At 35.4% G+C, this 27682-nt stretch overlaps 1 protein-coding gene across 7 annotated transcripts in view; it reads left to right on the top strand.

Annotated features, from left to right (window-relative positions):
* LOC115211602 (neuroglian) overlaps nucleotides 1–27682 on the top strand; it is a 149789-nt gene that overhangs the window by 12580 nt on the left and 109527 nt on the right. Inside the window, exon 1 of one of the 7 annotated variants that reach the window (XM_036503098.1) lies at nucleotides 21447–21457. The exons of the other annotated variants lie outside the window; for them this stretch is intronic. The gene's annotated coding sequence lies outside the window, so the exon portion shown is untranslated. Of the gene's footprint in view, nucleotides 1–21446; nucleotides 21458–27682 lie in introns of those variants that run through there. 7 annotated transcript variants of the gene reach the window in all.

Raw genomic sequence — 27682 nt, 5'->3', positions numbered from 1 at the left:
TAGTCATTTTAATAAATTCCAGGCATCACAGGAATTTTTTTCTTTTTTCTTTTTTGTGAAATAAAAGGCAAAGTCAATTTTAGTGGGATTTGAACTCTGAATGTGAGAGGACATAATTAAATACTACAAAATGGTTACTGAAATATTAACAGCATTGTTGCTAATGTCATTTGAAGAGAAAAGGTTAGATTTATTAGTTTGCTGAGATTTGAAAGAGGTGTGGTTGATAATTTCCTCATATATGCATGTGTGTGTGTGTAGTTTATAGAAGTGGGTGGAACATGTTCAGACAAGGGATTTTTAATGTAAGGCAATAAATGCTACAGGAAAATGATTAGATTCTAAATAAACTTTAAGAGGAATAGACTTACCATTTTTGTAACACTAGTAATATAATGAGCAAGTAGTGGAGGCGCAATGGCCCAGTGGTTAGGGCAGCGGACTCACAGTCATAGGATCGCGGTTTCGATTCCCAGACCGGGCGTTGTAAGTGTTTATTGAGCGAAAACACCTAAAAGCTCCACGACGCTCCGGCAGGGGATGGTGGTGATCCCTGCTGTACTTTTTCACCACAACTTTCTCTCGCTCTTACTTCCTGTTTCTGTTGTACCTGTATTTCAAGGGGCCGGCCTTGTCACTCTCTGTGTCACGCTGAATATCCCCGAGAACTACGTTAAGGGTGCACGTGTCTGTGGAGTGCTCAGCCACTTACACGTTAATTTCACGAGCAGGCTGTTCCGTTGATTCGGATCAACCGGAACCCTCATCATCGTTACCGACGGAGTGCTTCCATCCATCCATAATGAGCAAGCTTTTATAATATATCACCATCATCATCATTTAACATCTGTGTTCCATGCTAGAATGGGTTGGACTGTTTGACTAGATCCAGTGGATTTGAAAACTGCATCATGCTCCTGTGTTTGCTTTGGAATGATTTCTATGGCTGGCTGCCCTTCCTAATGTCAACCATTTTACAGACTGTACTGAGGTCACCATGCAAGATGAAGACTCTCTTCAGTTGAATAGGATACAGTAATGGGGGAAACAGCTTTATGCTATATAAAAATAGAGTCCATGGAAACTGATGTAATCTGTATTAGCAAAAATTATACAGTGAAGTTCACATCTTTGGATAAGTTTTTATGTCATAGGGAGATGAAAAGTTCACCATTTGGAAGCTTCTTTTCATCTGATAGGATAAAAACACTTCATCATCATCATCATCATCATCGTTTAACGTCCGTTCTCCATGCTAGCATGGGTTGGACGGTTCGACCAGGGATCTGGGAAGCCAGAAGGCTGCACCAGGCTCCGGTCTTATCTGGCAATGTTTCTACAGCTGGATGCCCTTCCTAACGCCAACCACTCCGTGAGTGTAGTGGGTGCTTTTTACGTGCCACCTGCACTGGTGCCAGGCGAGGCTGGCATCGGCCACGGTCGGATTGGTGCATTTTACGTGCCACCTGCACGGAAGCCAGTCGAGGCGGCACTGGCTTCAGCCACGATTCGGATGGTGCTTTTTACGTGCCACCGACACGGAAGCCAGTCGAGGCGGCACTGGCTTCGGCCACGATTCGGATGGTGCTTTTTACGTGCCACCGACACGGAAGCCAATCGAGGTGGCGCTGGCATCGGCCACGATTCGGATAGTGCTTTTTACGTATCTCCAGTCCAGGGGTCCTGGCGTCTGCCGGGTGCCAGTCATAGGATTGGTTCAATTTCGATTCCGATTCCGATTTCACTTGCCCCAACAGGTCTTCGCAAGCATAGGTGCCTGTCGTCGGATGAGGTTCGATATCGACGTCGCTTGCCTAAAAATCAACCTTAGTGGAATTTGAACTCAGAACATAGCAACAGATGGAATACTACTAAGCATTTTGCCCAGTGTGCTAACCGTTCTGCCAGCTCACCACCTTATGTGTATGTATTTGGATTTGCTGAAACCAGCACTGTTAACAAATAATAGTTTTGTTACATTGGAACTACAGAGTTCATTGGGTTGCCTTAGTGAAATAAACATCAAAACAATGTTAAATTAGCATATAGCAGTACAACTCTTGTTTTTTGTTTCAATTATGCATTACCACAGGTATTAAAACAAGAGTTTTCTATATTTAAGACAAAAGAAATAACTCCTGAGTGTTCAAGTTTGCAAGGAAGCTTACCAGCCTCCCTAATAAAAGAATATAAAAATACAAAAATTTGGCACAAGAAAAAAGATTGATTACTGAGTCCATCAGGAAAAGACATTGAGAGAGAAATGGTTGTCATACTAGTGTTGCTGCTGGTTCTTCTGAATTCAAAGGCGGCGAGCTGGCAGAATCGTTAGCATACCGGGCGAAATGCGTAGCCGTATTTCGTCTGCCGTTACATTCTGAGTTCAAATTCTGCCGAGGTCGACTTTGCCTTTCATCCTTTCGGGGTCGATAAATTAAGTACCAGTTACGCACTGGGGTCAATATAATCGACTTAATCCGTTTGCCTGTCCTTCTTTGTTCCCTCTGTGTTTAGCCCTTTGTGGGTAGTAAAAAAATAGGTTCTTCTGAATTCAGAGTTTATAATTTTTTTTTTGCTGGTGGTAAATTTAGGACTGATACAAAGAAGTTTCAAGATAATCTGTTCCCAAACTAGAATCATTTGAAATGCTAATCTTCCCCAAGCTTTCACCTAAGTCTGTAAATTGTTCACAGTATACCCTGTGACTTTCATCATCTAGTTATATAGAAGTACAGACCACAGAGTAAGACCGAAAAAGAAATCCATAGAACGTATGCTTTCCTAGCTCATCTCTAATCGATGTATGCAGTAGCATGAGCCTGTTTAGCAGACTGGACCTAACATTTTCAAAGGTAAATATATATGTAATGAATGGGTTCATTATAATCATTGCAAAAAGGCTGAATATAAATGCAGTATTCTACAACAGATAGAATCCCTATTGTTAAACTCAAGAATATAGATAACATGATAATTCTGAAACCAAGCAAGATAATGCAATAAGGGTTCTGTTTGTTAGTTAAAAGAAATGTATATAATTTTTCCTCCACCCAATTGTACATTAGAGTTCAATTAAATTTCTAGCGATGTCAGGTACTAAGCTCCTATTCTCTTGACTTATTCAACAAATCATAATAGTGTTCATGACTTTGAATGTACATGTACCACTTGGTAGAAACACCTTGTGATAGCAAATATAATTACACTTTGCAGAACCACTCCTATAATGTCTGGATAGACCTTATAGGAATGAGGAAAGAAAATTTGAGGATTGCAGAAGAAGTGAGAGGAAAAAAGGGGATTACTCTTACTCTTTACTCTTTTACTCTTTTACTTGTTTCAGTCATTTGACTGCGGCCATGCTGGAGCACCGCCTTTAGTCGAGCAAATCGACCCCAGGACTTATTCTTTGTAAGCCCAGTACTTATTCTATCGGTCTCTTTTGCCGAACCGCTAGGTGACGGGGATGTAAACACACCAGCATCGGTTGTCAAGCAATGCTAGGGGGACAAACACAGACACACAAACACATACACACACACACACATATATATATATATATATATATATATATATATATATATATATATATACGACAGGCTTCTTTCAGTTTCCGTCTACCAAATCCACTCACAAGGCATTGGTCGGCCCGGGGCTATAGCAGAAGACACTTGCCCAAGATGCCATGCAGTGGGACTGAACCCACTATTTTTAGAAATAACTAAAACTACATTATCTAATGTGCTCTTTGTGTTTTACAATGGAAGGGTATAATTTGAGGGGTAATTGGCTGCTATATTTGTTGGTAGTTGACCTTTTTCTGAATACATCATTCAATCATTTGAAACATTATTGAATGATGAGGCATAACTGTGTTTTCATGAAACTCCTCAAGATTTAAAAGATATCTATTTCTTTACTGCCCACAAGGGGCTAAACACAGAGAGGACAGACAAAGGGATTAAGTCGATTATATCGACCCCAGTGCATAACTGGTACTTATTTAATCGACCCCGAAAGGATGAAAGGTAAAGTCGACCTCGGTGGAATTTGAACTCACAGCGTAACGGCAGACAAAATACCACTAAACATTTCGCTCGACGTGCTAACGATTCTGCCAGCTCGCCGCCTTATTTAAAAGATTTAAAAGATATCGTTTACCTCTAAGGATAATCTAGACAAATTCTATAATTTCATAAAAATGCTCTGATTGTAGAGTGAATAGATAAATAGTGCTATAGTTAAATAAGAAATTAAGTTTGACATATTCCCAGTAAAAGCTGGGTTCATACAGAGTTGTGTAGTCTTACTGAAAAGAATTGTTCTTAGAAATCCGTTGATGAGTAAAGTAACATGGTTGTTATCAGGAAAAGTAAATCAAGGATGCGCTTTCAAATAAATAGCACTTTATGTGAAGGAAAAGAAAAAGTGGTATGAAAGGTTAAAGTTTTCTTATAAAATGGTAGATTGGGTTGATAGTCACTAGCAGAAGAAAAGGATATTTAGCATAATCAGTGTAAGTCTTGTTTAATACGTTGAACAGGAAAAAATAGACAATTTAATATAATAAATTCCTTTGTTACTCAACAAGAACACTTTCTTCATTGCTGTTTTGAGTGTTAAATATTTAAAACTTCTGTTGTTTTTAAATTTTGTTTTTGTTGCTTTTTTTTATAATGGGGTAATGTTTTTTTAGTGCTTGCATTTGGAGAGTAGCTTTTTTCAAATTAGAATTTATATGGGTTAGCAACCATTTTAATTGCTTGTAGAGTTTAAATTTCAGTTGAGGTTCAAAAGGCATTACTCTTCCTTTGAATTCTGAATTTTAACTGTAAATCATGAGTTGAAGACAGTAACCAATCTATAACCATTCCTTGTTTATAAGTATTAATCTTTGACTTCCTTTCTAGTCCAAATACAATTTCAGAAACTCAAAACAGTTAGCTATTTACTTAAAACATATTTTTAAAGTATTTATTGAATAATTAACCAATTTTCCATAAATATATACATTTTAGAATGTTTTTGAAAATCTATTAACAAACTCAAATAAAATATATCTTGTCCTCATTTCCTTGGTGTTAAGATTAACCCTTTCATTACTGTATTTATTTTGAGATGCTCTGTGTTTCTTTCAATTACTTTAAATATAACAAAGGATTTAGTAAAATAACTTAGTTATCATTCAGCTAGTGTTCGGAACATAAATTGTAACTAAGGTTTAGTGGAAGATTTTAATTCAAAACTTATGGAAACAAGACATTTGTATTCAGAGCCAGAGCCGGTTTCAGCTGGGTTGGTAACAAAAGGTCTTCCGGGTGGTCTTTTCCGCTCACGCGGGTACCACTCGACAACTGCGTGCGTCCACCGATTATCGGTGTGCCGGGCAACGTGTCCAGCCCATCTATACTTGCTGCGAGTATACTCTGCGATGACATCTCTCATAAACACACAAAGTTGCTGTAGAACATTGTTCTTGGAGTACACACACACATACACACAAGCATCTAAGACTGTATGTTTATATACAAACATACACATATAAGTATGTATTCTGAGAGATGTCATCGCAGAATACATACTTATATGTGTATGTATGTATATAAACAAATAGTCTTAGATGCTTGTGTGTGTGTGTGTGTGTGTGTGTGTGTGTACTCCAAGAACAATGTTCTATAGCAACTTTGTGTGTTTATGTCGATTATCCTCCCCAACTTCTGTGAAACAATATGGAACATTTGGATGAATTTTCAGTTTATATTCTTTCTTTCTCTCTCTCTCTCTCTCTCTCTCTCTCTCTCTCTCTCTCTCTCTCTCTCTCTTTCTGTTTCTCTTTCTCTGAGATAGACAGATGATAGATGGATAGATATAGGTCAAAATGTTTGTTTCTTAACCACAGGGTTTCAGGTTCAGTCCCACTTCTACGATAGCCTCAGGTCAACCAAAGCCTTGTAGATGAATTTCATTGGCAGAAACTGAAAGAAACCTATGGAGTGGGGGATACTGAGTGTGTGGTGTAGGTGTGGGGGGTGTACACTTGTGCATCTATGCCTGAGTGTACATTTGCACTCTGGAAGTCACTCACTTTGCACCTTTGGAGGCATGTAAAATAAGGTATCCCTTTCTTGTAAAACAGGTAATAATTAGTGACAGGATGAGCATCCAGCTGTAAAACAATGCCTCAAACACCTCCATGATAGCCGTATAGAAAAGAGGATGAACAAATCTATTTGAGTGTGTGTGTGTATGTACGTATATATATATATATATATATATGCCCGACTGGCTTCTGTGCCGGTGGCACATAAAAGCACCATCCGAACGTGGCCGTTGCCAGCGCCACCTTGGCTGGCTTTCGTGCCAGTGGCACGTTAAAAGCTTCAACCGATCGTGGCCGATGCCGGACCCGCCTGGCACCTGTGCAGGTGGCACGTAAAAAGCACCCACTACACTCGCGGAGTGGTTGGCGTTAGGAAGGGCATCCAGCTGTAGAAACTCTGCCAGATCAGACTGGAGCCTGGTGCAGCCCCTGGCTTCCCAGACCCCGGTCGAACTGTCCAACCCGTGCTAGCACGGAAAACGGACGTTAAACGATGATGATGATGATGATGATGATATATATATATATATATATATATATATATATATATATATGTGTGTGTGTGTGTGTGTGTGTAGACATATATATATATATATATGTCTACACACACACATATATATATATAGAGAGAGAGAGAGAAAGATTGTGTGTGTGCAAAAGCAGTGTAAATTCTTACCTGGGGTTTCATTATTTTACAAATTCAGTTCATTGTTATCAATTATGTGTAGCAAGACTTTACACATAATTCAAGATTTTAAGTGTGTTTCACTATTCAAATAAAATTAACATAAATTTATCAATATTCAAATTCATGTTTATTTTATTTCTATAGAAAAATTATGTTCTTAGCATCAAATAAAACTATGTTTAATGCTCAGTTGGAAAGTGTTATAAATTAAACTGGGACTTGCATTTATTCTATTAAATCTTAGTTTTATTGTCACTAAAATGAAATAATAATCAAAATTCATTTGTTGAAAATATGGGTTTCTAATTTTGGCACAAAGCCAGCAGGTTTGGAGGAGGGTTTAAGTCAATTAAATCAACTCTGGTACTCAACTGGTACTTATTTTATTGATCCCAAAAGAATGAGAGGCAAAGTTGACTTCAACAGACTTTGAACTGAGATTGTAAAGACAGATGAAATGTCACAAAGTATTATCCTTGGCATGCTAACAATACTGCAAGCTTGCTTTGTTGAAAATAATGATATTTGTTGAAACTAATAATATTTAAATTATAATTCCTAATGGTTGTGGTAGAGAAGTTCACTTTCCACTACCATGATTTTTGGGTTCAGTCTCTGCATAGTCCTAGGTCAATCAAAGCTTTGTAAATAGATTTAATAGATGGAAACTGAAGGAAGCTTGTTTTTATCTGCATGTGTGTGTGTGTGTGTTTATTTATATATGGAATCTACGAAAGCCACTGACTGTGAGTGGTACCATTGTTATCATTAAATTGCTTACCCACTTTCTTGAAATGCAGCTGTAAAATAATGCCTCAATAAATCATTCACCTAACTCATGCTAGTATGGGAAAAAACAGAGGTAAAAAATGAATGAATAATGATTATAACAATTTCTCGCAAACAATACAATTTCTTTTAGATACAGAAATGTTTATAATCCCATTAGTCAAGAGCATAGAAGTTTTATGTAGCTTTATTTCTGTATTTTGAATACACTTGAATTCTAGTAGATTTCGATTTTGAATTCCATCATTCTATCCAGTAAGCTATTTTTTGTGAGATTTATATATATTGCTTTAACTTACTAAAAAATTACATTTTAATCTGTTCATCTTGGGAGAACTAAAATTCAATAGAATCTTCATAGCTACTTGAATATGAAGCTCTATTACATATTCTCTTGATTAATGTTGTTGCTGTTTAACCTTAGGTTAGCCCTTATTGAACATGCCTATGATCAAGTGCATTCTAGCAGTGACCTCACTTTTTTTATATGTCTAGGGCTATATTGTCTAATGCATTCTTCCTTTTTTGGTGTGGTTTGAGGAAATTTGGCTGTGATTCATGGCTGGTGTGCGTTTGCATAATAGTTGGAAAATGTATCTTCAGGACCAGTAACATGATGGTTTTTATCGATAAGTTGTGATGTCGAATCAAGACCCCCTTCAGTCATGAATGACCATGGGATACCCACTGAGGCACAAGTCTAGGCAAAGTTGTTTATGGAAGACCAGCAGTTTCCTATGCATACCAGCCTCCCCTCTCCACGCCACCAATGTTATCCAAGGGAAAGGCAAAGGCCAATACAGCTTGGCACCAGTGATGTCGCAACTCATTTCTACAGCTGAGTAAAGTGAAGCAACGTGAAATGAAGTGTCTTGCTCTAGAACGCAACACGCAGCCCAGTCCAGGAATCGAACTCACAATGCAAGATCGTAAGCTGGACACTCTAAACAATGAACCATGTGTCTTCACTAAGTTGTGATGTAACTAGTCTGATATTGCATACAACACAGACACAAACTTTTAAACTTTTGTCCTAATTTAATGTTCGTTGTCCATGTTAGCATAGGTTGGACAAAGTTATTGCCTGATTTCCATATAGCTTGGTTGGAAATATCTATTCCCAAAGTCAGCAAGTTAAAAATATGACATTTCTCACAAATATCAGGAAGATTATTGTGATGCAAAGAAAAATATAAAATGCAATTCATGTACAAATATAAAATTTGCATACCCATTTCACCTCATGCTAGCTTTCAAAGATAGTTGTAAAACTGAAGAACAAAAGTAATACTGATATATTCAAATGCTGTTATACTCTCTTTACACTTTACTCTTTTACTTGTTTCAGTCATTTGACTGCGGCCATGCTGGAGCACCACCTTTAGTCGAGCAACTCGACCCCGGGACTTATTCTTTGTAAACCCAGTACTTATTCTATCGGTCTCTTTTGCCGAACCGCTAAGTGACGGGGACATAAACACACCAGCATCGCTTGTCAAGCAATGCTAGGGGGACAAACACAGACACACATACATATATATATATATATATACGACAGGCTTCTTTTCAGTTTCCGTCTACCAAATCCACTCACAAGGCATTGGTCGGCCCGGAGCTATAGCAGAAGACACTTGCCCAAGATGCCACGCAGTGGGATTGAACCCGGAACCATGTGGTTGGTTAGCAAGCTACTTACCACACAGCCACTCCTGTGCCTGCAAATATTTTCAAAAATATCAGCCATCAACTGGCTTCAAGAGAAAAAGAAATTAAATTTGTGTTAAAGCAATTGAATAAATAAAATGATTTTGAATGAATCTGCTAGTTGTGTATAAAGATATTGACTCTGTAACTAATCTATTTGCTGAAAGCTTGTTGACATATTGTTATGTCGATGATTACTGTATTGGTAAAATAATACGTGCTGTCTCAGTTTGTAATTTGGGGGATGACTTGTAGCATCATCTCAGCATGTGGCTTGTTGAAATGAAAAATACAGGGGAGGGCTGAAATAGAATCTTAAGATAGTGAGAAAGTTGAACTGGGAAGTGTGACTGTGATTCAAAAAGCACTCGAAATTGTAGTAGTTTGTCAACAGGAACAGTCATCGCAGTGTTAATAGTAGGGCACTTCCATTCATAAATTGACTACATTCAAAATAGTGTAGGTCATGCATGATTCAACATCCACAACAACAAATTGGCGGCAATGTACAGCTCATCACACGCTCTACAACAAAGCAGCGTATAAAAGCAGAGCATTCAAATTAAAATTTTTTTATGTTTGTTTTCATATCTAAGTTATTTTTTTTAAATATTTCTCAACCTCATTATTTTAATTTGATTTGCACCATTGATGTGTGTGTGTGTGTGTGTATTTACACAAAAATGTCTAAATTATATAATTTTTTGGGGAACCCATTTTCAAAACTGCATTCTAATTATATGTACAAAGTAAGCTTTATCAATAATATAAAAGTTATTTTTCAAATGAATAATCAGGTTTAATACCTTTCTGTGCATGTTAGATTATTGTAGAATATTGTTAATACTTTTTTTTTTTTTTTTTTTTATGTTACATTAATATACTTCATTCCAGTTCTGGTGAAAATATAAAATATTTGTAATTATTTCTCTAATTTTCAAAATCAATGTCTGTATAGATGTTGATCATTCTGTATAGATTACATTATCTATAAGCAGGCGTGGGTGGTGTGTGGTGTTTGGATTACGTGTAGCCCTATATTGTGACTATTTTGTATGGCATGTGTAAAATCATTATATAAACACAGCTTTTGACTGAAAAATTTTTTAGCAATCTTTAACTTCAGCTCTGCATAAACAATAACATTCCATTCTCTCTCATTCACTTCACATTTTGTCTCAATGAAATTTGTATGAACTTCTTGCCATTACATGTTAGTGCTTTCAGTATTACCTATAATGTTTGTTGAATTATTACTTTAGTGGTGGACTTGATTTATGACAGGAATATCTTTATCTCATAAGGCATGCTGCAAGAAATAGGTTGCCTATACCTAGCCTATAGTGTGACCTTTTAGTCTGAGATGTTTTGAAAGTTCATTCATAGTTTTATACTCAAAACATAACTTAGATATATTCATTGCAGATATTTTGTTTTATCTCTTGATAAGATGTTTAATTTTATATATAATAGATTTGTTCAACTTGGTATAAGTATCTAATCTTTAGGAAAGCTACTTGCAATTGTCTGTTATTCATGTTCAGAAAAACTCTTTCCATTTCATACTACAAGCTCTGTATAAATCCTTCCACTGCACGTGAGTGTGTGTCTGTGTATGCATATCTGTGTGTTCTTTGTAGTGTTTCCACAGTTTCATTTAAATTTCGTCTATTTTCTTCGTTAATCCATTGTCTCTCCTTTTGGAAAGATCTCATAGAGATCACTGAACATGTAACAGAAAGTGAACGTGATAGAGAGTGACTAGATAGAGATTGGTGAACATGTAACAGTGAGTGACTAGGTAAAGATCAGTGAACGTAAGACAATGTGATGAGAGACTGTGATGAGAGCAGCAAATGATTTCCAAAAGAATATGTACCTAAATAGTTGTGAATATGCTCCTTGAATTGGCAAATAGACAAACATGACTTCATCAAAAGACATCTATAAGTATTTCAGCATACTTCTAGATCAAATTTCTTGGCTGTTTATATATATATATATATATATATACAATTCATAATTAAGGGCAAACGAAAAAATTTCTAATGCCAGATATGCCGAAAATTGGACATATTGTCCATTAGCCATATAATTTTTTCACAATATGCACGCTACTTCCATGGGTATGAGTAAGTATCTCATTTATTTCTTTTTGCCACATGTATCACTGACGAAGGGAGGGCTGTTATAAGCTAACCCTGAAATCGGTCCGATATGGTAATAATGGAATGTTTTAGAAATTTCTGTCGACCTTTTTTCGAGTAGCGTGCATATTGTGAAAAAATTATATGGTTAATGGACAATATGTCCAATTTTTCGGCATATCTGGCATTAGAAATTTTTTCGTTTGCCCTTAATTATGAATTGTTTATAGATTTAACCCTTAAAGGTATTTTTTGATATGCTGGCCATTGATAAAATTTTTTGGGAAAAGAATATTTTTTTCGAAAAAAATTTTATCCTTCATTAGATATATATATATATATATATATATATATATATATATATATAATATATATATATATATTATATATATATATATATATATATATAATATATATATATATATATATATATTGGGGATGGAGCTATGGCCATGATCTTTATTTCAGAGCTTCCAAGATTAGTAAAAAGGAAACAAGTCTCATACTTGAGACTTGGCCCAACACAGTTAATTCCTTCAAAGGTATCCTAAGCAACAAATTGTTAAGGCTATCATCCAAAAACATATGTCCCAGCTAGTTTCCAAACCGTTTCTGTCTACCAAATTTTATTTGCAATGCTTTGACCAATCTGAGTCTATAGTAGAAGATGCTTGCTTAAGGTGTCATACTGTGGTATTGAACTCAAACATATAGCTGCTAAGGAAACCTCTTGACCACACAGCCATGCCTCTACTTAGTTTTAAAAAATGCTATTAATATTAGCCATTAAAGGAATGAAATAATGTAGCACCTGACTAAATGTTTAACCCTTTAGTGTTCAGATTATTCTATCAAACATAATGCTTATTGATTCCCATTGATTTGAATTAATCATGCATTATCTCATATCTTCAAGATCTTGATGGTGTAATTACTTAATGTAGAATAACATTGTAGGGTAGGTGTGAGAGCCTGGATCTGGTCAGTTTGAGCATAAAATAGATTAAGTATTTTGGCCGGATATGGCCGGTTTAAATACTAAATGTTTAAATACATTAAAATAGGAGGGCACCAGGCTAAATGCCTTACAATATTTGTTTGTGTCTATGTAAACATAATCAAGTAGTAAGACTAAAGTCTTACAGTATATGATAGTGTCTAACTATGTTAAAATGATAGAGCACTGAACTAAATGCCATATAGTATGTGGTTACATTTAGTTATGTTAAAATAGTAGGGTACTATACTTGCCTTACAATATTTGATTGTTTCCTACTTTGAGAACATAGGACACTAAATTAAATACTTTGCAATATTTGGTTGTGTCTAACTAGTTATATTTAAATAGTGTGGCACTAGACTAAATACCTTATTATATGTGGGTGTATCTAGTTAATGTTAAAATCTGAGAACAAATTTTTCTGAAGGATTAAATAAGTACAAATAATTTTCTGATATTGATTCATTAAACTATAATCCTTACATTACAAAAATTTAATTTCTACCTTAAATATTAATTGGAAGCACTCCGTCGGTTACGACGATGAGGGTTCCGGTTGATCCGAATCAACGGAACAGCCTGCTCGTAAAATTAACGTGTAAGTGGCTGAGCACTCCACAGACACGTGTACCCTTAACGTAGTTCTCGGAGATATTCAGCGTGACACAGAGAGTGACAAGGCTGGCCCCTTGAAATACAGGTACAACAGAAACAAAGAGTGAGAGAAAGTTGAGGTGAAAGAGTACAGCAGGGATCACCACCATCCCTGCCGGAGCCTCGTGGAGCTTAAGGTGTTTTTGCTCAATAAACACTCACAACGCCCAGTCTGGGAATCGAAATCGCGATCCTACGACTGTGAGTCCGCTACCCTAACCACTGGGCCATTGCACCTCCACAAATATTAATTATCAGTCATATAGAATGTAGATTTTTTTTCTCCCTTTTTGTCAGTGTATAATTAAAGTTAAAAACCATACAAAGATAAATATAGATAAAGAAACTTTCAGTAGACTACAGCACATATTGATAAAAAATAAGGATTCATTTTACAAAAGTATTGAGAGTATTTGGCATTAGAAAAGGCATTTAGACATAAATACCTAAGGAACAAATTTATGCAAATTCAGACATTTGCAACAGCATCTAACCTATAACAAAGAGAAAAATGAATATAAAATAGAATACACAAGCGCACATACAAGCATTTAGACACACACCCAAATTAATGTGAAAAATGAATTTCAGAAATTTTACCCTTCTAATGTTACTAGAATAATTTTTAGTGTTAAATATGTAAAACGATGAGCAAAGATGTATTCAAATGGAATTACTCAGGGTTTTAAAATAGAGGAAATATCAAGTGATCAAAGTTATTAGATGTTGAAGGTTACTAATAATTGGATTTATTCTCATGTTTAAACTAGTCAGATATTCAGTTCCTCTCAAAAAATATAAGAATGTAAATTTATTCTTTAAAACTACATTAATCTAGTTACTCTACAACCTATTTAGAATGTGTTAGAACTTTGACATGTCATTAATGAGAAAGAACACATATTGTTCACATAATGGAAATAGTAAATTATAGTGAATTATAATAGACAGTAATATATTATGGCTTCCTTGCTTGTTTTAAGAGATAAGTTCTCATGTTTTATTGATATTAACTATTATCTTTCTTTCATAAAATATTTTTTGTACAGTTTTACAAAAACCTGTGTGAGCAGGGTGCTATTGTTTCATTTGTTTTGTTTTTCATCTAATTTACCAAAAAGTATTGTGGATGAAACATTTAATACAATTTTAAGTAGAATATGGAAACCTTGTTACTTTCTCTTTACTTTATCCAATTCTAAATTTTAGTTTGTAGCATATCCGTCTTCATTATTCAATATGTCCCTGTTTTAGAAAGTAGAGTGTAATTTTAACCCTTTAGTGTTTAAACTGGCCAAATCCGGCCCAATATATTCTACATATTTTATATTCCAACTGGCCATATCTAGCCTCTCACACCTAACCTACATTGACATTCTGAAAATAAGCAATCACATCATTGAAACCTCAAAGCTATAAGGTAATGCATGATTAATTCAAAACAATTTAAATAAAAAAGCATTACATTTAACCAAGTAATCTGAACACTAAAGGGTTAAAGAGATTTGGCTGCTATTTCTAACAAGAAATCATGCCAATTTATCTTATCAAATATTTTCAAATTACTCCAAATACTTAAAAGGGGAGTCTTTGATTTACATGAAAATATTGGTCAGATATTCAAGCATTTGGTTCTTACCAAATGTGTTCTCACAATAACACTTAGAATAGCTACATATTGGAAAAAAAGAGAAACTTTATTGATATCAAATAATGGCTAATTATAGTTTCATTATTAGATCTGTTAAAGTGGAAACTTGTATTTCAGGTTAATATCAAATAAAATGGGAAATTCCAAATTTAAGCTGAAAAAGAGGCTGTTGAATTGATTAGGTTTACTACTACCTCTGTTAAATTATGTTATATATTAAATATGTGAACTATTGTTGAAATAAGCTTATCAAAATATTCTGTCTGTTCCAAATGTATCTTCAATTGTTGAAATATTATTTCAATCATCACTTATTCCTGCCATATGTTATTACAGTTTAGTTGTCAATATCAACAGGACTTCTCACAACCTCTGATGACCATTGCATTCTAGAACTACCAGGTTTTATGGTTGCTGGTTTTACTACTACTACTACTACTACTATTATTATTATTATTATTATTAGTAGTAGTAGTAGTAGTAGTAGTAGTAGTAGTAGTAGGTAGTACAGTAACGACTTTGATGACAAATTGTTGAACTGAAGTCCTTGGACATCAATTAGATATCCTGCCTACTCTCTCTCTTTACTCTTTTACTCTTTTACTTGTTTCAGTCATTTGACTGCGGCCATGCTGGAGCACCGCCTTTAATCGAGCAAATCGACCCCGGGACTTATTCTTTGTAAGCCCAGTACTTATTCTATCGGTCTCTTTTGCCGAACCGCTAAGTGACGGAGACGTAAACACACCAGCATCGGTTGTCAAGCAATGCTAGGGGGACAAACACACACGCACACAAACATATACACACACACTTATATATATATATACATATATACGACAGGCTTCTTTCAGTTTCCATCTACCAAATCCACTCACAAGGCATTGGTTGGCCCGGGGCTATAGCAGAAGACACTTGCCCAAGATGCCACGCAGTGGGACTGAACCCGGAACCATGTGGTTGGTTAGCAAGCTACTTACCACACAGCCACTCCTGCGCCTACTGTTCACAATAAATATGTAAACGCTCCTCAGTTTTGAATTTTGATTGTACCATGTATGTAACCAGTTACTACATTGAGATAACAAGACACCTGATGAAGTTACATTTATATTGTGCAGCTACTATTTTATGTACCAATCTAATAGTATTTATCGCACTACTGTACAGTTACACAAGATACAAAGAGCAAATTATTTTAGGTTTAGAAAATAATGCTAAGAGTCCATTAAGATGATTTTCTTTTTAAACATGGGTAACCAGAGATATTCTGATAGCTGACTGCTGTATGCTCAAAATTTTGGGACTATAGTATTTACATAATAGATGAGAGATAAATATTCCTGGACGATCTGATACCTGTTAACCTACTAGATGAAGTGGAAAGGAAAATAATAAATAATGAGATCAAATCCTTATCCATTTCCCTATTTTACTTCTTCAAAAAGGTCAGCAATGAAACTTTATGTGGCTGCTTGACCTGCTGGAAAAAGTAGCTAAATCTACTGCAAATCATACTCTACCATCTAAAATAAAGTAAGGACACATTTAATAATACAGTCCTAAAACACTCTATACCTGAAAATAAGACAGAATGATCATAGGCACCTTTGAGCACAGCCTCAGTCAACAATGACTTGAAACCAAACAGCATTAATTCTACACAATATTAGATAAAATGTGCAGCATTAATTTTGAAACATGTAAAATGAAATAGAGTTTTAATGAATGAACTAAATGACAATGTGTATGGTTTGTATATTCATATTTCTAAATATAGGAAATGTTTATAAATCCATAAAGTTATTATTTAACCCTACAAAGAATTGTATGATAATTGCACACATACACTCACACACACATTGTACATGTCTAAAATTCAATAGAAATTAGTGAGGGATAACTGATATTAGAAACTAAAAAGGCGGCGAGCTGGCAGAAACGTTAGCACGACGGGCGAAATGCGTAGCCGTATTTCGTCTGCCGTTACATTCTGAGTTCAAATTCCGCCGAGGTTGACTTTGCCTTTCATCCTTTCGGGGTCGATAAATTAAGTACCAGTTGTGCACTGGGGTCGATATAATCGACTTAATCCGTTTGTCTGTCCTTGTTTGTCCCCTCTGAGTTTAGCCCCTTGTGGGTAGTAAAGAAATAGAATATAGATAATGTGACTTGATCTCTGAAATATAACCACTAGGGTCTAGACTGGTTTGGATAAGGAACAAGTTTCTTTCATTTTTGTAGTCTGTATTCTCTTATGCACTCTGACGCCTCATCACCACCATCTTTGTTTTCCTTGCAGCTATTCCCACACACCCTTATATAATGCTGGCTGGCTATGTATTTCCTCTACAGCAAGACGACTGTGCCTGTATCATACTTCAGAGTGAAGGCACATGGCTTAGTGATTAGGGTGCTCAGTTTATGATCATAAGGTCATAAGTTTGATTCCTAGTGGCACATTGTATCCTTGAGCAAGATACTTCATTTCACATTGCTCCAGTCTACTCAACTGGCAAAAATGAATTGTACCTGTAATTCAAAGGGCCGGCCTTGTCACACAGAATGCTCAGCCACTTGCACATTAATATTATGAGCAGATTGCTCAGCTGAACAGATCAACTGGAACCCTCATCGTCCTAAGCAACAGAGTGCTAGCAATCATACTTCAGCCTCTCACCACCTAGCATAAAGACGCCCTCTCTCTCTACTACAACCCCACTCTGTTGAGGAGCTTTCTCTTTGTCTTGAAAGTTATTTGGTGACCTCACTAGTGCCTGTGTTTCAAAACACGAATGCACTCAGGGTATTAGGAAAAGCATCCAGCTATAGAAACTATGCCAAAGCAGACATTGGAGCTCAGCATAGCCATCCTGTCAAACTGTCCACCCATGCCAGCATGGAAGACAAACATTAAAATATGATGACACACGAGACTTCATTTATTGTAGTTACAGTGGACAGTAGTAGACTTGATCTGTCACTTGGATTGAGTACACTGCTTGGCACAACAGTGTTGCAAATATTTGGGTCAGGTGTTTAGTCTGGTTTTGGAGGTCCTCTGACTTAATTATTTAAAAATATTAAATTATAAATTAAAAAGGCAGATTGAAGTTCTCTTCTTGATTTACCCACTAAGAATTCACTTGGACAGTTCTTTAAAATTTATTGGTGAGCTTTCTCTTCTCATCCCTTTCACTCTCACTCCACCCCGCATGCACATACACACACACAGCTGATATTAACGAGACATCTAAATGCCATAACTCCTTCCTTATGTATGGTTCTTAAGATTATAGAGAAGAAACAGAAGTTGTATTACTCATGTTTTTCCCAAAAGCTATTAGAAATATAAATACAATAGAACATATATAACTGAAGATCAAAACTGGTTTACCAGGCCCTATAGAAAGACTGTTCACTTTTGTAAATCCTTTTCTTATACATTCACATAAAACCTCACACCAAATTCTTTTACACTAGCATCACTAAGGATTATGACAATTTATCAGAATGTTGACAATATATTGGTTATTCTTGTTATACAGATGAAATTATTTTAATATCCTTTCTAGACTTTTATTCGCCTCTCATTAATCTTGTTATTTATTTATTGTAAATATTGAAATATTGATATCATACTTTATGCATCTCTCTCTCTCTCTCTCTCTCTCTCTCCTCTCTCTCTCTCTCTCTCTCTCTCTCTCTCTCTCTCACTCTCTCTCTCTCAAACACGCACACACTCACACTTCTATTTCATAAAGCGGTGTCTTAACACTTGATTACATCTCAAAATCACTGACTTTAAATTCCTCTGACATAGAAAGAAAAATCAATATTTAATACCAGAAAAGAATTGGATTAGCAAGAAGCTTTTTTCTTTTCATTTCTTTATTGATGATGTAAAAAAAGTTAAGACTCATCTTAGAAGAAGGGATTTGGGATTTCATCTTTGAATTTTATGATTCAAGATTCATCTAAAAATTCATTTTTAGAACCTCTCTCAGAAGAAACAATTTTACAGTCAATGTTTGACAGCAATCAAAACACTAGAATAACCTATCTAACTAAAAATATCCTAATCACGAGAAATATTTTTAAAACATTTGGTTTCTTGAAACACAAGGAAAATTACTCAAATGTTGGTTGGTTTAAATTTTAGAAAGTTTTCTTGGGGTTTGTAACAAAACAGTGCAAGAAGGCAAAGCTATGTAATCTATACCTAAAATATAATTAGATAAGACAACCAACTGTTAAATTTAATTTTCTAAGCTTAATCTTTATATATAAAAGTAAGGTTGTGTGTCTGTCTACTCTGATTTAGATTCCTAACTACTCCCACATTTTGCGGTGCAGTTTAACCAAAACCGGGTATCTTATAGTCGTGATTCATATCGAGCCCTTCTGGGTATTAGCGCGCATCTACGATGAGTCTACGATTTAAAAAATAATTTACCATTTTTTTCCATTTTAATGCATTTTTTCGCTATTATATAAGGGAAGTAACTCTCTAAAAATGTCTACGATGAGTCAACGATTTAAAAAAAAATTTACCATCATTTTTTTCCCATTTTTAATGCATTTTTTTGCTACTTTTTGGCTATAACTCTCTAAAAATGCTTTATAGTTATTTCCCTTACAAACCCGAGCAACGCCGGGCGATACTGCTAGTAATTTCTAAAAAGCATAAAGAAATAGCTATCAAAATATGGTCTTCTATAAAATGGTCTTCAAATATTTTATGTTGCTGCCTATCACTTCCTCTTTCTCTCTCTTACTTACTCCTCTGCCATTCATTGTCGACATCCAATTACACTCTCTCACTCTCTATCACACCTTCACTATTTCCTCTTGTATCACCTGTCACTCTTCCTCCATAATGCTCTTCATGCTGATTCTGTTCAATTTCCTTCAAAAAAACAATTATGTATCTCTCTCTCTCTCTCTCTCTATATATATATATATATATATATATATATATATATAAAGATAGAAAGAGATAGAGAAAGAGAGTGATATATATATATATATATATATATATCGGAGTGGCTGTGTGGTAAGTAGCTTGCTAACCAACCACATGGTTCCGGGTTCAGTCCCAGTGCGTGGCATCTTGGGCAAGTGTCTTCTACTATAGCCTCGGGCCGACCAAAGCCTTGTGAGTGTATTTGGTAGACAGAAACTGAAAGAAGCCCGTCGTATATATGTATATATATATATATATATATGCGTGTGTGTGTCTGTGTTTGTTCCCCTAGCATTGCTTGACAACCGATGCTGGTGTGTTTATGTCCCCGTTACTTAGCGGTTCAGCAAAAGAGACTGATAGAATAAGTACTAGGCTTACAAAAGAATAAGTCCCGGGGTCGATTTGCTCGATTAAAGGCGGTGCTCCAGCATGGCCGCAGTCAAATGACTGAAACAAGTAAAAGAGTAAAAGAGTATATATATATACAAGGTGCCACGCAGTGGGACTGAACCCGGAACCATATGGTTGGTTAGCAAGCTACTTACCACACAGCCACTCCTATATATATATATCACTCTCTTTCTCTATCTCTTTCTATCTTTTACTCCCTTCATTCTTTCTCTATCTCTCTTCCTTTACTGTCTCCTCTCTCTACCACCTCCTCACTCTGACTCTCTTCCCACCCAGTTGTGTACGAAAGACAAGAATGACTATATAGACAGCATAGAGAAGTGATTCCTTTAGTGTTCCAGAAAGAAGACAACCCTCTTGGCGCTGATGAAAGAAGGAACAAACACAGCACAAGCTAGAGAGGACTCTTTAAATCTTACCAGATATAAGACAACCTCTCTTGTACTAGCATCACGATAAAATGTACTCTCTAGACTCTGTAAAGCACTTAATGTTAGGAATCCATAGAATCCATTGAACCATTGAAACCATGCCAAAAATAGAGCATGGAAACAAGACATGGACGATGGCTTGTCTCAGAATCAAAATGCAGTGAGTCTGGAACTGACTCAGACAGAAATAACCCAGCCAGCTTATGACAACATGGAAAGCTGTAAAATGATGATAAAAAAAAAATATATATATATAGAGAGAGAGAGAGAGAGAGAGAGAGAGATTATAAAAACATTGAAACTTTATCCTAATTATTTTATTATTTATTTTTTACTTGTTCTTGTTGCTTTTTTTCTTTCGTGCCACCATCAAAAATATTCAATAATGTAGTAATCATTTTTTTTTTTGTTTCTATTTTCTCTGCCCCCTTTCACAATATTATTCCCTCATCTGTCTGAAAAATAAAACGATACTTAAGTAAAGTATAGGATTAAATTAGTGATTATCTCTGCATTCAGATTAGTGACTATATTTTTTAAAAGATAGCAAAAACTGAACTATGACATATTTTTATACCTCCTGTATTTGCCTAAAATCCCTTTGCTTATCATCTTTGAACCATTTAAATAAATCAATAATCTCATTTTATAGAAACTATTTTGATAATCAACGTCTGTTTTTTTTTTGTTTTTTTTTCAAGCAGCATTACGTTGAAACAACAACCTAACAGATTTTTTGTATGTGAAATGTGTGTGTGTGTGTGTGTGTGTTTATTCATACTGTTTGATAACCAGTGTTGGCTTGTTTACATCCTGTAACTTAGTGGTTCAGCAAAAGGATCTAATAGAATAAGTACCAGACTTGGAAAAAAATGAGTATTGGGGTCTACTTGTTTGACTAAACTCTTTCAAGGTGGTGGTGCCTCAGCATGGCCACAGCCCATTGACTGAAATAAGTGAAAATTAAAAGATACATAAACTGTCAGCTTGTTATTTCAGTGTGATGTTTCTTAGAAAAAGATATTGATTATCAAATTCGTTCCTTCCTATAAAGTAAGACTACTGGGAGAAATCCAGGTAATAAAATATATATTCAGTTCCAACAGATATTATTTCCACTTAACCGTTTAAAGTACCATCTAAGAATCTGTCTGAAATTGTGTATATAGATAAGTGACATTTCATTAGATGGGTGCTTAATGCATATATTGTTATACACTTGACCTTAAAGTAGTAGAACAAAGTAGTACTTGTAAAGAGAAACTTTGTTATTTCAGTATCAAAAGTACAGTGTCTGTGGCCAGTGCCCCCTGACTGGTTCCCATGCCATCATAAAAAGCACCATTCGAACGTGGTCTATGCCAGGTCCGCCTGACTGGTTCTCGTACCGGTGGCACATAAAAAGTACTATCCAAACGTGGCCAATGCCAGTACCCCCTGACTGGCTCCCATGCCAGTGGCACATAAAAAGCACCATCCGAACATGGTCAATACCACTACACCCTGACTGGCCCCTGTGCTGGTGGCACGTAAAAAGCACTATTTGAACGCAATTGATGCCAGGCCAGCCTGACTGGCTCCTGTGCCGGTGGCACATAAAAAGCACCCACTACACTCCCAGAGTGGTTGGCGTTAGGAAGGGCATCCAGCTGTAGAAACATTGCCAGATCAGATTGAAGCCTGGTGCAACTGCTGGCTTTTTAGACCTCAAACTGTCCAACCCATGCCAACATGGAAAATGGATGTTAAACAATGATGATGGTTTTCTATCGAAATATTGAACACTTATAGATTAACACAATAACTCATCCATTTTTTATTTGATGGCAAAATAGAACAATTCAAGTAATTAATATTTTCCTTTATATTTATATATTAATTTTAATTCAATTCGATTTTGATTTGAACCAGCCAGGATCCCTGGTCTGGTGGTACGTAAAAAGCACTATCCGACTCGTGGCCGATGCCAGCGCCGCCTCGACTGGCCTCTGTGCCGGTGGCACGTAAAATACACCAATCCGACCGTGGCCGTTGCCAGCCTCACCTGGCACCTGTGCAGGTGGCACGTAAAAAGCACCCACTACACTCACGGAGTGGTTGGCATTAGGAAGGGCATCCAGCTGTAGAAACATTGCCAGATAAGACCGGAGCCTGGTGCAGCCTTCTGGCTTCCCAGATCCCCGGTCGAACCGTCCAACCCATGCTAGCATGGAGAACGGACGTTAAACGATAATCATGATGATGATGATGATATTAAAGGGCAAATGTGTTCTTTATTTTTCAATGAATGTGTTTATCATTTATTGTAGACCATTTTCTTCAAAAGTATTTAGAGTCAACTGCAGAACAGTTGAAATTTAGATGTATATTAAACCCATAACAGATATATTTTGCCAGTGTCACTGTAAATTACATTAATGTCTTTGAGATAGATATGCCATCCTCATAATGTGATTTCATTCCATTAATAAACCTTCAGTTCGCTGAAAACATGTTCTGTACATAATCTCTGATAAAAGATATATTTTCTTATGATTAAAAAATTTTTACTTCCAAAGATGATGATGATGATGATAATGATACTATTTCAGCCTCATCTGTTGCCTGTAGGGACTAATTTTCTCTCATTTTGGAGATATTTTCTAAGCTTGCTTCACTTTAGTTTGTTTTCAAGACTTATACCATATTATTTTTGCTTCATTTCATTTGTAACATGACAATCTATCTGAAGTTGTATTGTTGCCAAAAAGAATAATGTGCTTAAAACAGGCAAAAGCCATTACTTTTGTAGGAAAAAAAAACATTGGCACCTTCATACACATCATCAATATGTTCTACCAATATTATTTTGTATTGATAACTTCCATTTAACTGTATATTCTACTGGTTACTGTATACGACCATAAAACACTGCCTCAGAACACTCATTCAGCTCTTGCCATTATTGAAAAGTGAATGTGAAATGACGATTACTATTTTCCAGTGGATAAAGAAAACCTCTAGATTTCTACCCATCAAATAGATTTCTACCCATCAAATAAATTTTCATATTAAGTTTACATAGTAACAACTTGTTTTAAAATTTTTCTTCTTAAAATTATTGGTTGCTTGTGAAATGAATTCAACATCAACAGTGTCTGTCATAACAAAGGATCTCAATTTGAATTGACACCATATCAATTATATCTTCTGGATAAGACATAAAGTATTGATACAAATGTCTAAATATTCTAAATTGTAGGTGGAAATTAGTTAAAGCTAATTAATTAAGCTTGGATCTAGTTGATTGAACAATGATTAATATAGTATTATAGTAATCCTACAGGAGATTTATTAATTATTTATCTTGCACTCAGTACAGTAAACTCCTCTGTAGCCTATTACTTTAAGGCTATGTTACATTTTTTATATGTTTATCAATTAGCTATGATGACTTTCTACTTGGATTTTAGCATTGATATTTCTACCTTAGGAAGTTTCTTGATTTTTTTTTTTCCTTTGAAGTAAGGAAGCAAATTAATTCAAACAGAAAACTTCAAAGCAGATTATGATGCAGCTATTCATAAAGTCAGAACAAAGATGACTATTATTTTTTTTCTCTCTCTCTTTGTATATTGACAAATTTCCCTGATTTTGTTTTATAAAAGCTTTTTCAAACACATCCAACTCGAAAACATCAAATTCAACTACTAAGTTAAAAAATTTATCAATATTGCAAGTATGCAATAAGGGATAGAGTGAAAGCTTTTTCGTTTTTTCCTTTTTTTCTGAATCCATATGCTTAGTCATTCATAATGTTAAACATTGCTCTAATTATTCATAAACAATAATTCAAACATAACAGTCAGTCATCTGTGCCTTTAATAAAATTATTAAGCCATCGTCACTATCATTGGATAAGTCTGCAATATAAAATTTAGTTAATTAATTTAGTGAAAGTTTAGTTAATTAATTTTTGCATGATATGAAAGAATCACATTTTACATTTAATATTAAGCATATTCAATTTTTAAAAATTATCTTAAAACAGTATTCTCATCTAGCAACTTTAAAATATCATTCAATGGATTCAAAAGTCACTGTCCATAATCTATTTTATTAAGGAAATTCTTCACCCTATCCAGAAATTGATCAAATAGTTCAGTCCCACTGCGTGGCATCTTGGGCAAGTGTCTTCTGCTATAGTCCCAGGCCGACCAATGCCTTGTGAGTGGATTTGGTAGACGGAAACTGAAAGAAGCCGGTCGTATATATGTGTATATATATATATATATATATATATGTATGTATGTGTTTGTGTGTCTGTGTTTGTCCCCCTAGCATTGCTTGACAACCGATGTTGGTGTGTTTATGTCTCCCTCACTTAGCGATTCGGCAAAAGAGACCGATAGAATAGGTACTGGGCTTACAAAGAATAAGTCCCGGGGTCGATTTGCTCGACTAAAGGCGGTGCTCCGGCATGGTCGCAGTCAAATGACTGAAACAAGTAAAAGAGTAAATAGTGTAAACCAAACTTGACTATCAAACAATTAAAAAATCCAGATCCCATTTCCATGTGTTACTTGAAGAATATTTAAAAACCCTAAGAGGCAGTAGTAACCCTTTCATTAAAGGGACATTGATACACAGGCCTGAGTATCAAATTTGTCACATTTTAGTTTAATTTATCTGGAACCACCACAATTATTTTATAATAATTGTGGTGGTGCTGGTAAATTAAACTAAAATGTGACAAATTTGATACTCAGGCCTTGTGTATCACTGTCCCTTTAATGAAAGGGTTACTACTGCCTCTTAGGGTTTTTAAATATTCTTCAAGTAATGGGATCTGGATTTTTAAATTTCACATGACATGCTGCTGCTTGTTGTGGTTAGTGTGAACAACAACCCCATTGCATATTAGATTCATCACATACTAGGAGGAAATCTTTCTCAGCTACAAAGAGCTACCACCAATAAAAATAATAATGATAAACAAACAAGAGATCCTCTATGCAGTTGCTCACCCTGCAAGAAATAGAGGCCAAATATCCAACATTGTCTTTAACCCTTTAGTGTTCAGATTATTCTATCAAACATAATGCCTATTGATTCCCATTGATTTGAATTAATCATGCATTTTCTCATATCTTCAAGATCTTGATGGTGTAATTACTTAATATAAAATAACATTGTAGGGTAGGTGTGAGGGCCTGGATCTGGTTAGTTTGAACATAAAACAGATTAACTATTTTGGCCGGATATGGCCAGTTTAAATACTAAAGGGTTAAAAAAGTAGGATTTATTGGATAATGTAATCCTAGATACACTGTCTGAAAAAAAAAGACATGATGGTCACAGCTAGACATGCCTTTAATCATAGTTCTGCATTGTCAAGGTTAGATAATGACATGAAGTACTATGGAATAGTATAGCTCACTACAGTAGCAGGAGATCTGTAAGGCAAAATTTCCAGTTGTACCAAATGACCTATTACAACCATGTTCTAATTTCCCAATATATTCTAAAAGGGAAATAAGGTTTACTCCAATAATTTCTTGTGCTATTTTTGTTGTTGATGAGTTGTTTTGATAACACACGTGCACAGATCAATACAGACAGAAAGTTAGTTGAATTTGAGTCACCTGTTGCTTGTCTATGTTGAAGAATAATATCGTTGTTGTTGTAGTGGTGGTGGTGGTTGTGGTAGTGGGAGGTGGTGGTAGTGGGAGGTGGTGGTGGTGGTGGTGGTGGTAGTAGTAGTAGTAGTTGTTGTAGTAGTAGTAGTAGTAGTAGTAGTATGAAAATTGCTAGATGAGTGGATGTGAGCAATTAACTAATTTGAGACAATCCCAAGATATGAAAATTAAAGTCAATAGGTTGGTTGATGCTGAGATAAGTGGGTGTGAAGTGGAAAGGGGAAGGGAGAAAGGAGAAGAAGAAAAAAAAGGGATTTTCCGTCATCTCTTTAGACGGACGGTGACCAATAATAAGTGTCTGTATAAGCGATAGATGTTCTAAGTAATAAATGACATAAGTGATAAAGGTTGTGACTGAGATAAGTATGAATTAGGAAATAGAAATAATCAAGTAGGTTAAGTGTCCACAATCCAAATAATATACTTCATAAAATCCGTATAAAAGAGACAGGGGATTGCAGAGAAAGTCAATTGTAGAATGTTTACTGGAAGTGAGTATAGATTAAAGTATCTCTTCCACTTTGATCTTCTTCTGTACCTTCCATCACATTTACCTAACACACATGATTCTTCTCTATAAACTCTGTATATGCAAATCACTCACTTGCATCAAATCACTCACTTGCATTCAACCTTCCTCATAAATTGACAGTGCAGAACTTATAATTCAGTGATTGTGAACCTATATAACTTGTATGACAGCTGTAATATGTCATGAATTTTTAGGGGACATGCTACTAGATTTTAGGTATCATGTAATGGACTTTGAGAAGAAAAGATTTTCCTTCATGTTTATAAAATGCTTATTTATAAGTGGAAGGTGTTTGTAAGCCATTTAAGAAACACACAAAAGCCGTTTGATTCACTTCAACATTTAAGTTTAATTTGTCAAAATATTTTCGTCGCTAAAATCCGCGACCTGTTCACTGACAAAAATCCGTGCTGTGGATTTTTGTCAGTGAACAGGTCGCGGATTTTAGCGACGAAAATATTTTGACAAATTAAACTTAAATGTTGAAGTGAATCGAACGGCTTTTGTGTGTTTCTTAAATGGCTTACAAACACCTTCCACGCTGCAATTGTTTTCGTTTCAGCACATGATCTCAGATCAAATCACTTGCTATGCAAGTACATCTCCGTTATTTATAAATATTTTACCTAATACTAAAATATATAATACATACATGTATGTAAATGATACGCCAATAACAGGCTAAAACTGTTTGCTATTGTATATATATATACAGTTACTGAACTATTTCTCTACTCGTTAAACATTTTATCTCCACACAGCATCATGCTTCTTACACACTCATTAAATAGATCTTTTCTTCATTCTCTCCCTCTCTCTCTTCCTCCACTCTTTCTTTCTCCCTCCCCTGTGGTCATTTGCTTTTGAAATAGTTGGTGGTATGGCTGGTTACCTTTCTTACTGGTAACTTACATTATGATGATGGATA

Source organism: Octopus sinensis, linkage group LG5 (assembly GCF_006345805.1).
Source record: "Octopus sinensis linkage group LG5, ASM634580v1, whole genome shotgun sequence".
Taxonomy (NCBI): domain Eukaryota; kingdom Metazoa; phylum Mollusca; class Cephalopoda; order Octopoda; family Octopodidae; genus Octopus; species Octopus sinensis.
Note: the sequence above shows the minus strand (reverse complement) of the source record. Positions and strands in the feature narration are given on the sequence as shown.